The sequence below is a fragment of the Oncorhynchus nerka genome, linkage group LG12 (assembly GCF_034236695.1).
Source record: "Oncorhynchus nerka isolate Pitt River linkage group LG12, Oner_Uvic_2.0, whole genome shotgun sequence".
NCBI lineage: Eukaryota > Metazoa > Chordata > Actinopteri > Salmoniformes > Salmonidae > Oncorhynchus > Oncorhynchus nerka.
Window position 1 is genome coordinate 64,585,452 of NC_088407.1, and position 15,271 is coordinate 64,600,722.

The following is a 15,271-nucleotide window of genomic DNA, read 5'->3' on the forward strand; positions in this document are numbered from 1 at the left end:
TTAGCCCTACACTATATTTGTTTACATTTACATTTTACATTTGACTGTATCCATTGTGTTAGAGACTCAGACACTTTTGCTTAAAATAACTTCTGTCCAGGGCCTCCCGGGTGGTGCAGTGGTTAAGGGCACTGTACTGCAACGCTAGCTGTGCCACCAGAGACTCTGGGTTCGCGCCCAGGCTCTGTCGTAACCGGGAGGTCCGTGGGGTGACGCACAATTGGCCTAGCGTCGTCTGGGTTAGGGAGGGTTTGCCGGGAAGGAAATCCTTGTCTCATCGGCTCACCAGCGACTCCTGTGGCGGGCCGGGCGCAGTGCGCGCTAACCAAGGTTGCCAGGTGCACTGTGTTTCCTCCGACACATTGGTGCGGCTGGCTTCCGGGTTGGATGGCGCTGTGTTAAGAAGCAGTGCGGCTTGGTTGGGTTGTGTATCGGAGGACGCATGACTTTCAACCTTCGTCTCTCCCGAGCCTGTACGGGAGTTGTAGCGATGAGACAAGATAGTAGCTACTAAAAAACAATTGGATAACACGAAATTGGGGAGAAAAAGGGGTAAATTTAAAAAATAAATAAATATTTTAAAAACAACTTCTGTCCTCACGGCTGGGCGGGGTATTACATTTTATCATCAGACAGCCTTTCCAACATCCACTTTCGTCTAGCCCATCTCAATCAATATGCTCCTCCGTGTGTCTGCATCGGGGAAATCACTAGTTTTGTTGAACAAAGCGTGCTTATCAACCAATGACACACATACAGGCCTTGTGGCTGCAATGAGCCAGGTAAAGTTGCTAGCTAGCATTAAACTTATCTTATACATTTTTTTTATCTTCACATAATCACTAGTTAACTACACATGGTTGATGATATTACTAGATTAACTAGCTTGTCCTGCATTGCATATAAAGCACAATTGTAGCACAAATGTACCTAACCATAAACATCAATGCCTTTCTTAAAATCAATACAAATAAGTTTTTTTTTTTTACCTGCATATTAAGTTAAAATAAATGCATGTTAGCAGGCAATATTAACTAGGGAAATTGTGTCGCTTCTCTTGTGCTCAGTGCAAGCAAAGTCAGGGTACATGCAGCAGTTTGGGTCGCCTGGCTCGTTGCGAACTGTGTTTCTTCCTAACAAAGACCGTAATTAATTTGCCAGAATTTTACATAATTATGACTTAACATTGAAGTTTGTGCAATGTAACAGCGATATTTAGACTTAGGGTTGCCACCCATTCAACAAAATACGAAATGGTTCCGAATTTCACTGAAAGAATAAACTTTTTGTTTTCGAAATGATAGTTTCCAGATATAACCATATTAAATTATCAAAGGCTCGTATGTGTGTGTTTATTATAATTAAGTCTATGGTTTGATATTTGATAGAGCAATCTTACAGCGGTGGTAGGCAGCATTTGCGTTTGCGAGCAGCTCTTAGCAATGCTTGAAGCACAGTGCTGTTAATGACTTCAAGCCTATCAATTCCCAAGATAAGGATGGAAATACTAAAGTGACTATAAGAACATCCAATAGTCAAAGGTATATGAAATACAAATGGTAGAGAGAGAACTAGTCGACGCGTCATAATTCCTATAATAACTACAACCTAAAACTTCTTAACTGGGAATATTGAAGAATTTGGAATATTGAACCACCAGCTTTCATATGTTCTCATGTTCTGAGCAAGGAACTTAAACATTAGCTATTTTACATGGCACATATTGCACTTTTACTTCTCCAACACTGTGTTTTTGCATTATTTAAACCAAATTGAACATGTTTCATTATTTATTTGAGACTAAATTGATTTTATTTATGTATTATATTAAGCTAAAATAAAAGGGTTCATTCAGTATTGTTGTAATTGTTATTACAAATACATTTTAAAAAATTAAATAAAAATAATAATCAGCCGATTAATCGGATTCGGCTTTTTTTGGTACTCCAATAAATCGGTATCTGTGTTCAAAAATCAAACTCGGTTGACCTCTACTCTGTACACCTATGTAGATATTCCATTTTTAAAAAATCAGCCGTTTCTAGCTACAGTAGTCATTTACAACATTAACAATGTCTACACTGTATTTCTGATCAATTTTATGTTACTTTAAAAATGGACAAAAATTTTTTTAGTGACCCCAAACTTTTGAACGGTAGTGTAAATACCAGTCCTCTTACATTTGGGAACTTTACAGTCCTATGGATCAAACAACCATGAAAAAAGGTAGGCTCTCCCCCCTCAGTTACGCACATCAACAACAAGATCAACAACGAATGCTAGCCAGAGCAAGATTAGCTCAAATCTAACAAGGGAATTAGATAAAACCTTTCAAACATTTTCAGATAGTTGGTCGTCAAAATTGCACTGATTAACGATGGGGAATAGTAGCCTGCTTGTCCTTCTGCTGCTTGCCTGCCAATACATGCTTGTCCCAACTGTCATATATATATATATGTAAACATTCATACACATAGCTCATATATTATACAGCGCCAAGCCAAACCGCCTGACTCAAGTCATCTTACTTACCCCTGCTAAAACAGGAACCAGCTCACTACCCCCCTAAAACTACCCCCCTCAGCTCTGTTGTCTTACCACCCCAGGAAACAAAGACATTCCATCGCAAGAACACATACACCCAGCCATAAAACTGACCCCCTCTGTTCTCTTCTTTCACGACCCCCTCTGCTCTCCTGTATCAGATTTCCTGACACACAAATACCTTCTTGCATGAACACACACACCTTACCCCCCATCTCTATCTGGTCAGGGAGCTCAGAGAACAAGACTCTGCTATGCACCAATGGGGCCCGCTCTGGCTAGAGCAAGGCCCGCCTCCAACTCTTTGTGACCAGTCAGAAGACCAAAACGACAAGACTCCACCTACTTTATTATATGTATAAAAATGAATGTAACCTTTGTATAAGGTCTCTTTTTCACCTGACTCCTTGCCGAGTTATATGAACTAGATCCGTGCATGTAAAACTGCGGGACAAGATATCTTTGACTCATTAAAACTGTCTTTTGTTACAACTGAAATCCACTCTGTCCAGCGTCCCTGATTTGGTCTCAACTCTCCAATATTTAAACACTAACAAACTTGGTAGCAGAGGATGGTTATTCCTGAATTCGATCTATGATAAATTGGTGTGAGAGGCGAGACAAATCATCCGGTTCGAATCAGACGGAAGAGTGACCGAACCAGGAGAAAATCAGCCATTCATCTTGCCTCAGAAAATCTGATCAGAGCGCTCTACTTAAAAAGGTAAGCAAAGCCTGTTAAATCGAAATCTGCATATTGTATCTTAGCCTAAACCAAATTTTGATCAGAAAGTACTGGGCGTGAGTATGAATCGTTGCCAAATAATTTTTTACATAAGAAGGCATTGATTAAAGATATCTTGTTTTGAAAGATTTTTATTTTTAAATAATTGGCCTATACTGTGTTATTTTAATAGGAATGTGTGAATCGTGATTGACCAATGTGTTAGATTCCTCCTGGGACCCTATTTGTTCTGAAATCTGCATAGAAAACTGTCCTAATTATAAATATATTAGGTTGTGTATAGAGGTGACGTTAAATAGAGGCTGTGTTTTAACATGTAACGGACACGATTATGAATGTTGGAAATTCAATGAGAATTTCATACGAATGAATGTGGTGATAGATGAACCGAATCTGCATGTAAAATGTCCTATTGATACGTTGTGTACTATCGAATAGGTCTTGTGGAGGTGTGGTTATAGTTAAATGATAGATGAACCGAATCTGCATGTAAAATGTCCTATTGATACGTTGTGTACGATCGAATAGGTCTTGTGGAGGTGTGGTTATCGTTGAATTATAGATTAACCGAATCTGCATGTAAAATGTCCTATTGATACGTTGTGTACGATCAAATAGGTCTTGTGGAAGTGTGGTTATAGTTGAATTATAGATTAACCGAATCTGCAAGTAAAATGTCCTATTGATAACGAATAGGTCTTGTTGAGGTGTGGTTGGATTGAATGAATCTGCATGAAAAATGCCCTATTAAAAAGCTGTCTACTATTTAACAGGTTATGTGAGAGGTGTAGTCGAGTGGATGTAGGATGTGTAAGTTTGGCGTTCCACTAGACAGAGATCGGGAATGATGTGACCATTGCACATCAAACAATAACATAATATAACCAGAGTTGACTAGAGATTTTGAGACTGGGGAAATTAAATTGAGAGAAACGTTTGTCGCGGAGTAAACCGCTAGGTTGGGCTAGGTAACTGGGCTATTATGCACACGTGCTGATAGACAAAGCTACCTTAGTAGTCGAATGGCCGTGCAACAGCCGCCGGGCTAAAACACTGATTTTCGCTTTTTTCATTGCTGTTGATATTGCCTAAAGTTTGAAATTGTTCTGACAATTGTTATAGAATCGCTTGAATTTACTGATAAGTTCATAAAGGAAGTTACTGAATTATTTACAGAAAGTATTTAAATAATTTGCAGAACATTTTTTTTTAGTTCTTCTATATTTCCTACAGGGCTAGAATTACTCTGACGATTGATATAGAACCGCATATATTCACTGATATATTGTTCCAAAAGGAAATCGCCGAATCATTTCTAGAAAATACTTAAATAAATCACTGAACAAATTCAAATTACTGCCGGAGAGGCACACACGTAACTGCCGCTACATTACTAATCTGACCAAGGGTGGGGGCGCATATGGGACAACTTTGAGCTAGTGATACAGTACATTCCCAGGTCTCGAACAGAGACGGGCTGAGTATACAAAGATAGGAATAAGCTACACAAAGGACTGACTAAAACCTAGATAAACGCATTATACACATTATCAGACGAATTAGATAAAAATGTCTGCAGCCACCACACCCAAACTCGGATTCAGTGATTATTTAGATCAGAGTATAATTCATGGAGCGGGAGGTAAAGAACAGTATGAGAAAGTGGAGAAAGTGTGGAAAGGATTACGGTTAAAATGGACACAAGCAGGTTATTTTAGCAGGGGACCCCCTACAGGGGGGAATCTCCAAGATATGCAGAAAAAGCTACTGGAAGACGTAGGGAAAGCAACGGCAAGTGAGACAGAGAGGAACTAAGCTCATTGGTTCAAGAAGGAAGGGACTAGAGAGAGAAAGCGGGCAGAAGCAGAATTGAATGTAGGAACATGGGCTATAGAGGAGTGTAGGAGGGTGCAGCAAAAAAAAAAAAAAAAAACACACCAGACATGATGTGCGTGGCTACTGTGGCATCGGGGGATGTTAAAGCTCTGCCTGAGAACTTGCCCACGGCTCCCCCTGAGGCCGCTTCTCCCTCACTATATCCACAATTGACAATGGAGGCAGTTCAGCCCCCGCCATACTCAAAGGGACAAAATCACCGGAGCCCGTCACACAACCCATTCCTGCCCAGGGCACCTCCCACAATACAGGCTCCAGTTCTGAGAATAGACCAAGGGGAGTTAAAAGGGGAAATGACACTGGGGATAACGGGTGGCCATATTGTATGTGAACAGCTCGAAACCGGGACTCCAGGCGCAGGAGGTCTCCCCCAGGAACGGAGACCACAATACTCCTCTATGAACTCTCACACCTCTGAAACCAGAGGACACCTACAAACAAGATTAGATTCAAACCACTTCTATCAGACGGATAGGGAGGACTGTCATCAGAACATGGATATCGAAAACGAAGAAGAAATTGACATGGTGCTCACCCCAGCACCGATGGGAGCTCCAAATGTGACTAAGATGCAGGAGCTGCTGCAATCATCAATAGATCGAGCTAAGGAACTCAGGGAGCTAATAGCTAACCAAGATAACAACAGAGAGGGAGCCTACCGTGTGGAAGGCATAATGAGAGGAACAGTAACCGAAGTTACCGAATCAATGGGGTCCGAAACACTCCGTCGGTCCTCCAGAATTGCTGATAGAAGAGAGCGAGAGCAGGAGATGGCAGGACAGTAGCCCCTGCGACCGACACCAGGTGATGCACACACTTTGGAGTACCAGCCCTGGAAAATGACTGATTTAACAACCTTGATGGAACAGATGCCTAGCTTACATGGAGGAGCTTCAGCGTGGCTACTTCAACTGCAGACATTTACGTCAGGCCTGCAACTCTGCCTAGGAGACATGAAAGCACTTCTAGCAAGAGCCACCGACCACGGAACCATGGAGGCCCTCATGACAGCAGCTGACCTTGGATGGCGGGCCCCAACACTGCCCATAGACCACTTCCGTACCAGATTATGGGAAGTTCTACGGAGAGCATACCCTACAGAAAGAAACCATGCCACCTTATCCTCCTTTACAATCAACCCAGGTGAGCAACCTGCAGCATACCTGGACAGGGCTAAGACCACATGGAGATCGGTCCACGAAGAACCATTCGATCACACTGATACAACACTCACCATGTGGAAGGAAATGGTGGTCAACGGGTGTCCTGGAGATGTTAAAACCAAACTCAGAGGAACAGTAGGGTTGATTGCACTTCCTCTGACCCAATTCAATACGCATGTGCACCACCATGTGACCCAGCACAACAAGGAAAGAGGGGGTGCTGAGAGCCAGGTGCAGTCCCTCCAGGTACAACTCCTGAAACTCCAATTGAAGGAGGCACAGAAAGGTGAGAAACCTAAAAAACAAATGCTTGCAGAAGAAACTCAAGACCAAGGGGAGCAGCCAGATATCACTCAGATAGTAGCACAGACTGTCTCTCAGATGATCCAACAGCAGGCAGCCTCACACAATGCCACTAGGGGGGCCCAACCACCCCAATACCCTCCCCCACAGCAGTATATCCTGCAACAGCAACAGCCAAAATGGGCTCAACAGGGCCCCTACACTGGACCACCCAGAGGGAGAAACTACCAGTGTTTTAACTGCGGAATTCCCGGTCACTTTGCCAGAGAATGCATGAAACCATTCTCCCCGCAGCAACTGCAATGGAGAGGAAGAGGACGTGGTGGACCACTAACAAGAGGGAGAGGAAGAGGAGGAGCCTCTCCTACTCACATGCAACAGCAGCAGGGAGGATACAACCAACCACAGTTCCAAGGTATGGCAGGGAACACCATGCCCTGGCCATAAAGATGCCCACCACCCACGGCAGGAGAAGGGAGACAACATTTTCAACAGCACACTGAACCAACAATGATGTGCGAAGTTGAGGGTGTCCCCCATCAGTTCCTGGTAGACACAGGATGCACCTATTCTACTATCAAGTTCCCTCACATACTACTGAAAGTGGAGTGGAAGTATCCACCAACCCTCCCTCTTCAACACCTGATCGCCCAGCAAGAATTATGATGATGCCACTCCTGCCGACGCCCACGCTGTCTGAAACCCAAGAAGTGTACTGGCTAAAATGCCTACCCACAGGGCCTGCCACCCCTCACATCCAGTTTAAGTTCAACCAACTGAAAGCTCAAATCTACACTCTGCACCCATACAAGACTCCCCAAGCTGAGACACTGATGGCTGCCTCTACACTGCAGACTGGGACGAAGACATGATGCACCTGACCCCACCTATCAGGTGTTGTACCATTGTGTGAGGCCCAGAGGGGGTGGCAGCACCGGTCATCCTACGACCAAGGAACCTCCATGCACCCCTGGCCTGGACGGCTGAAGCATTAACAGCCATAGCACTCCTGAAAACAGATCTATCAGCGGCAGCAGCTCTGACTGCACCTGACTACAAGAACAAGTTCCATTTGGATGTTTCTGAAAAGGAAGGATTCACCTCATCCGTCCTATTCCAGAAACAAGAGGGGGAGAAAAGGGTCTTGATGTACTACTCTTCCAAACTTGACCACATTGAGGTAGGACAGACAACATGCTCCAGATACGTTGCTGCAGTAGCAAAAGCTATTGAAAAAACAGCTCACCTCGTGATGTCACCCTTCAATCAGGCATCATCCCTCAACCAGCACCTGCCCAATTAGCTGAAATCATCGGATTGACGCAGGCCCTCATCAGAGGAAAAGGAAAGACTGAATATCTATACAGACTCAGCCTATGCCCATGGAGCAGTCCACATTGATGGACCCAGAACTTTTACGAGAAGCACATGGCCCCACACACAAAGGCAAACTAAAGACCCTCCAAAAGGCCTCGCACATCTGGTGGCACCCTCACATAAAAAATATGACTGACTTATTTTATGACGATGATTTATTTTGTAACGAATGCAACATATGTGGCAGCCACAACCCAAAGAAACCATATCAAACACCAATGGGCTCATACCCAATACCTAATGCATGTTTTCAGGACATTAGTATAGACCACACCGACATGGGCCCCGACAATCTAAAGGCAAACGCTATCTCCTAGTTATAGTAGATAGGTTCTCCAAATGGGTAGAGGCAATACCAACAGCAGGGGATGATGCTAGGTCAGTCATTAAAGTGGCTAAAAACCAAACTAATACCCAGGTATGGCATCCAAAGAAAAATCAAATTTGACAAATGGCTCACATTTCAATAACTAACACCTAAGACAGGTGGAAGAAAGATTTGGCATAACACACAGATTTGGTTCTGTGTACCAACCCCCGGTCCCAAAATCTGGTGGAACGTTAAACCAAAAGCTGAAAGCTAAGATAGCTAAGAGTCATGCCTGGTCCACCAAGGGAGGGAGGTCATATGCCCGCCCTTGATGTACAACAAATTGTAATGTCTAATTATGTGAAAAAACTGACGGTTCTCTCTGCAGAACTCTCTACCCAGGTTCACAAGGTCCAGGAGGGGGAGTCTGCCGGGGGACACGCCACCACTGAAGGTAAAGGTTGGTGACTGGGTGAGGGTTAAAAGTCCACAAGAGAAAGTGGCTGGAACCCAGGTGGACTGGACCGTACGAAGTGAAGGAGGTTACTTCACACTCAGTCCAGGTCAAAGGTAAATCAGGCGCACCTTGGCACCACCTTACACATTGCACCCCAGCCCCAACTCCTTCCAGAACACTGACAGAGGTCAGAGCTGATTTGAACAGCCTAAATTCGATTCCAAAGGAAGACACTCCTTCCTCAGGTGTTGCGGCATTAAACTCCGCCTCCTCTGAAAAAGGAACCTCGCCCAGATAGAGGGACATTACTCCCTCCCTGGGTGGGGCTGGGGATATCTGGCCCTTTGTTTGTGATATTCCTACTGATCTTTGGGGTGTCCTTAGGCACTCTCACATGGTTAATAGAACAACAAACACATACTAAAGCATCAACCCCTCTCACCCCAACCCCTATCCCTGATACCATTCCTAGCACCACTCCCTTCAATCGCACACGCACCAAACGTAGCACTACACCTACAGACCCACCATGCACACCAGACAAGGTTAGAAGCACCACCTTATGTATACCCACGAATGCAACCACCAACATTGCATTATAGTTTTCACGTCTAGTAGATGTGAAGAGGGGGATTTGTCATATATATATATATATATATATGTAAACATTCATACACATAGCTCATATATTAGCTCATAGCTCATAGCCAAACCGCCTGACTCAAGTCATCTTACTTACCCCTGCTAAAACAGGAACCAGCTCACTACCCCCCTAAAACTACCCCCCTCAGCTCTGTTGTCTTACCACCCCAGGAAACAAAGACATTCCATCGCAAGAACACATACACCCAGCCATAAAACTGACCCCCTCTGTTCTCTTCTTTCACGACCCCCTCTGCTCTCCTGTATCAGATTTCCTGACACACAAATACCTTCTTGCATGAACACACACCTTACCCCCATCTCTATCTGGTCAGGGAGCTCAGAGAACAAGACTCTGCTATGCACCAATGGGGCCCGCTCTGGCTAGAGCAAGGCCCGCCTCCAACTCTTTGTGACCAGTCAGAAGACCAAAACGACAAGACTCCACCTACTTTATTATATGTATAAAAATGAATGTAACCTTTGTATAAGGTCTCTTTTTCACCTGACTCCTTGCCGAGTTATATGAACTAGATCCGTGCACGTAAAACTGCGGGACAAGATATCTTTGACTCATTAAAACTGTCTTTTGTTACAACTGAAATCCACTCTGTCCAGCGTCCATGATTTGGTCTCAACTCTCCAATATTTAAACACTAACACAACCCACATTTTCACAACTGAATGGGAACTCTCCTGCCTGCACACCCATTTGATCAATACCAAATACATTTGATTGGCAACTAAGGGTGTGTTCGTAAATTGCCTCAAATGTGTCAGAGTACGCTGTTCGTAAATTCCGAGAGTTCAGAGCACACACTGCACTATTGACACTGGATGCTCTCGACGAGAGGTAGGGTTGATACGAGCGTTCCTTACAATGGCAGTCATGCACCCAAGCTAACTAGCTAAAGTTGGCTAGCTTGCTAGCTACTTTCAGACACAAATAAGAGAACACCTCACTCTGACCCTTTTAAGCTGGGTGGACACCACATGACTTACAAAACTCAGCGACGTTAGGATTTTGAGTGTGTGTTGCCAACGTAGTGGTGCGTACACTAAACGATGTGGCACATCGTGTGTGACAGTGGTCACACACTACAAGATTCTTCAGTTGGTCGTGATGATTCTCGATACCATGCTGTTTCGAAGACATTGTGATTTGATTTAACGCAGCTATGAGCTGTGGCTCAAAACAGACTCAAACGTTCAGTCAGACATTCACACTTTCCATACAGAGCTGAAATATCTAGCCAACATTTTAAATTTAATAATGTTGTTTATGAACTCCAGAGATGTAAAAATTTGACACTGGCTTTGGTTGAAGGCAAGTAGAAATGCATACTCGTAGTAGTCATTGCTCCTGCTCGAGAGTCTACACATACTGTGTGATGCGAAACAACGGCATCATCTCACTGGCCTCTTCTCTGGCGAGCTCTCTTTTGCTATTGCTGATCACCATTCTCAAAACTTGTTGTACATCTCACATTACAAGAGCATTGCATATTTTGTGCAGATAAAATCAAACATGTTTGAAAATATTGGGACGTCTGGGACTGTTCAAAGACGAGATCGCTAGCCCTTAGATTGCGTCTTTGACCTGCTCACATTAACCTCTTCAGTCGACCCTCTACTTTTTTGAACATTCTGTTAAAAATCGCGCAACATTTCAGCGCCCTGCTACTCATGCCAGGAATATAGTATATGCATTTGCTTAGTCTGTGTGGATAGAAAACACTCAGACGTTTAAAAAACTGGTTAAATCACTGCTGTGGCTTTACCAGAACGGCATTTACATCGAAAAGCACAGGAAAAACTGATCACTGAAAATGGGGAAAATATATCCATGCGCTACTTGAACCCATTGATAAACGTGAACCACAATTAATTGACTGAGGTTGCAGTACCTACAGCTTCCACAGGGTGTCTAGAGTCTTGTCATTTCCCTTCGAGTTTTTTCTTGGTCAAACACATACAGGACACCGTATCTAATCCGGTCTAGGACCGGATATTTTCGTTGAGTTTCTAGCCGGACATTTTTCCAGACGGACAGCTAATGATCTTTACATCGCCTCCTGATGAATTTTATCGCTTATTAACGTTTACTAATACCTAAAGTTGCATTACAAACGTATTTCGAAGTGTTTTGTGAAAGTTTATCGTCAACTTTTTGAATTTTAAAAAATGACGTTACGTTTTGAAACGATGTTTTTTCGTTTATCACACAGTCTACATATAACGATATCTAGGCTTTATATGGACCGATTTAATCGAAATAAAGACCCAAATAGTGTTTATGGGACATCTAGGAGTGCCAACAAAGAAGATGGTGAAAGGTAATGAATGTTTTCTATTTTATTGTGCGGTTTGTGTAACGCCGAAATGCTAATTATTTTGTTTACGTCCCCTGTGGGTCTTTTGGGGTGTTGCATGCTATCAGATAATAGCTTCTCATGCTTTCGCCGAAAAGCATTTTAAAAATCTGACTTGTTGCCTGGATTCACAACGAGTGTAGCTTTAATTCGATACCCTGCATGTGTATTTTAATGAACTTTTGAGTTTTAACTAATACTATTAGCATTTAGCGTAGCGCATTTGCATTTCCAGAGCTCTAGTTGGGACGCAAGCGTCCCGGGTAGAAGCAACAGGTTAAACAAGTGTCAGTGATGGCAGCGCACCCCGCACAAGTAGTCAACGACATGGGGATTTAGTCTCCGATTTCAAAAACTTGTCTGGGACAGCATAGCTGGATAGGCTGTTTACATGTTATCTAGCGCGTTAGTGACTAAATGTGCTGCTGGCGACAATTTAATTTAATCAAACCACCACAGCTATCCCCATTGTGTCTGTGCCTCGATCTAGGTTGAGCAAAACTAAACATGGCGGTGTTCGCCTTAGCAATCTCACATCTCAAAATAGGGCTACTTAATGTTAGATTCCTCACTTCCAAGGAAGTCATAATCAATTAACTAATCATAATATTGATGTGATTGGCCTGACTGAAACATGGCTCAAGCCTGATGAATTTACTGTGTTAAATGAGGCCTCTCCTCCTGTTTACACTAGTAACCATATGCCCTGTGCATCCCACAAAGGCAGAGGTGTTGCTAACATTTACGACAGCTTAAACCCCAACCAAGGATTATCAAAAATGGGCCTTTAAATTCTCTGACAACCCAAAGATTCCTAGATGCCCTTCCAGACTCCCTCTCTGTAGATGGTTTGTTTGTAAGTTGTACGTTTCGGTGTTCCTCGAGGTTCCGTTTTAGGACCACTATTGTTTTCACAATATATTCTACCTCTTGGTGATGTCATTTGGAAACACAATGTCAACTTTCACTGCTATGAGGGATGCTAGTTATAGGTCCCAAGAAACAAAGAGATCTGATGTTGGATCTAACAATTAATTGTGATGGTTGTACAGTCATCTCAAATAAAACTGAAGGACCTAGGCGTTATTCTGGACCCTGATCTCTCTTTCGACGAACATATCAAGATATTTCAAGGACAGCTTTTTTCCATCTTGGTAACGTTGCAAAAATAATTAACTTTGTCCAAAAATGATGCAGAAAAGCTAATCCATACTTTTGTCACTTCTAAATTAGACTACTACACTGCTCTACGCTCCGGCTACCCAGAGCAGGCACTAAAAAACGGAAAGTAAGTATTTGGTCAATAACAAAAGTTTATCTCAATACTTTGTTATACCTTGTCTTCACAAGGTTTTCACACACTGTTGCTGGTATTTTGGCCCATTCCTCCATGCAGATCTCCTCTAGAGCAGTGATGTTTTGGGGCTGTTGCTGGGCAACACAGACTTTCAACTCCCGCCAAAGATTTTCTATGGGGTTGAGATCTGGAGACTGGCTAGGCCACTCCAGGACCTTGAAATGCTTCTTACGAAGCCACTCCTTTGTTGCCCGGGCGGTGTGTTTGGGATCATTGTCATGCTGAAAGACCCAGCCACGTTTCATCTTCAATGCCCTTGCTGATGGAAGGAGGTTTTCACTCAAAATCTCACGATACATGGCATTCATTCTTTCCTTTACACGCATCAGTCGTCCTGGTCCCTTTGCAGAAGAACAGCCCCAAAGCATGATTTTTCCACCCCCATGCTTCACAGTAGGTATGGTGTTCTTTGGATGCAACTCAGCATTCTTTGTCTTCCAAACACAACAAGTTGAGTTTTTACCAAAAAGTTATATTTTGGTTTCATCTGACCATATGACATTCTCCCAATCTTCTTCTGGATCATCCAAATGCTCTCTAGCAAACTTCAGACGGGCCTGGACATGTACTGGCTTAAGCAGGGGGACACGTCTGGCACTGCAGGTTTTGAGTCCCTGGCGGCGTAGTGTGTTACTGATGGTAGGCTTTGTTAATTTGGTCCCAGCTCTCTGCAGGTCATTCACTAGGTCCCCCAGTGTGGTTCTGGGATTTTTGCTCACCGTTCTTGTGATCATTTTGACCCCACAGAGTGAGATCTTGCGTGGAGCCCCAGATCGAGGGAGATTATCAGTGGTCTTGTATGTCTTCCATTTCCTAATAATTGCTCCCACAGTTGATTTCTTCAAACCAAGCTGCTTACCTATTGAAGATTCAGTCTTCCCAGCCTCGTGCAGGTCTACAATTTTGTTTCTGGTGTCCTTTGACAGCTCTTTGGTCTTGGCCATAGTGGAGTTTGGAGTGTGACTGTTTGAGGTTGTGGACAGGTGTCTTTTATACTGATAACAAGTTCAAACAGGTGCCATTAATACAGGTAACGAGTGGAGGACAGAGGAGCCTCTTAAAGAAGAAGTTACAGGTCTGTGAGAGCCATAAATCTTGCTTGTTTGTAGGTGACCAAATACTTATTTCCCACCATCATTTGCAAATAAATTCATTAAAAATCCTACAATGTGATTTTCTGGAGAAAAAAATGCTCCATTTTGTCTGTCATAGTTGAAGTGTACCTATGATGAAAATGATAGGCCTCTCTCATCTTTTTAAGTGGGAGAACTTGCACGATTGGTGGCTGACTAAATACTTTTTTGCCCCACTGTAGATGCTTTTGTACCCGTTTTACTCCAGCATCTTCAAAAGGTCCTTTGCTGTTGTTCTGGGATTGATTTGCACTTTTTGCACCAAAGTACATTCATCTCTAGGACACAGAACGAGTCTCCTTCCTGAGCGGTATGACGGATGGTGTTTATACTTGCATACTATTGTTTGTACAGATGAACGTGGTACCTTCAGGCGTTTGGGAATTGCTCCCAAGGATGAACCAGACTTGTGGAGTTCTACAATTTTTTCTGAGGTCTTGGCGGATTTCTTTTAATTTTCCCATGATGTCAAGCAAAGAGGCAGAGTTTGAAGGTAGGCATTGAAATACTTCCACAGGTACACCTCCAAATGACTCAAATGATGTCAATTAGCCTCTCAGAAGCTTCTAAAGCCATGACATATTTTTCTGGAATTTTCCAAGCTGTTTAAAGGCAGTCAACTTAGTGTATGTTAACTTCTGACCCACTGGAATTGTGATGCAGTGAATTATAAGTGAAATAATCTGTCTGTAAACAATTGTTGGAAAAATGACTTGTGTCATGCACAAAGTAGATGTCCTAACCGACTTGCCAAACTGTAGTTTGTCAACAAGAAATTTGTTGTGGTTGAAAAACAAGTATTAATGACTCCAACGTATGTAAACTTCCGACTTCAACTGTAACTGTCAATAACTTAATAATAAAACATCTGATTGGCTCCGTATATGTTTAAGAAAAAGAACACCGTATGAGGCATAAAAAAATGCATAGAACTGCAGGAAATTAGCTTTAAAACTGAAAAAAAAAAACTCC

At 43.0% G+C, this 15,271-nt stretch overlaps 1 protein-coding gene across 6 annotated transcripts in view; it reads right to left on the minus strand.

The window, feature by feature from the left end:
• Positions 1 to 15,271, minus strand: part of LOC115138583 (kinesin light chain 1) — a 41,108-nt gene that overhangs the window by 23,558 nt on the left and 2,279 nt on the right. The window lies entirely within an intron of this gene.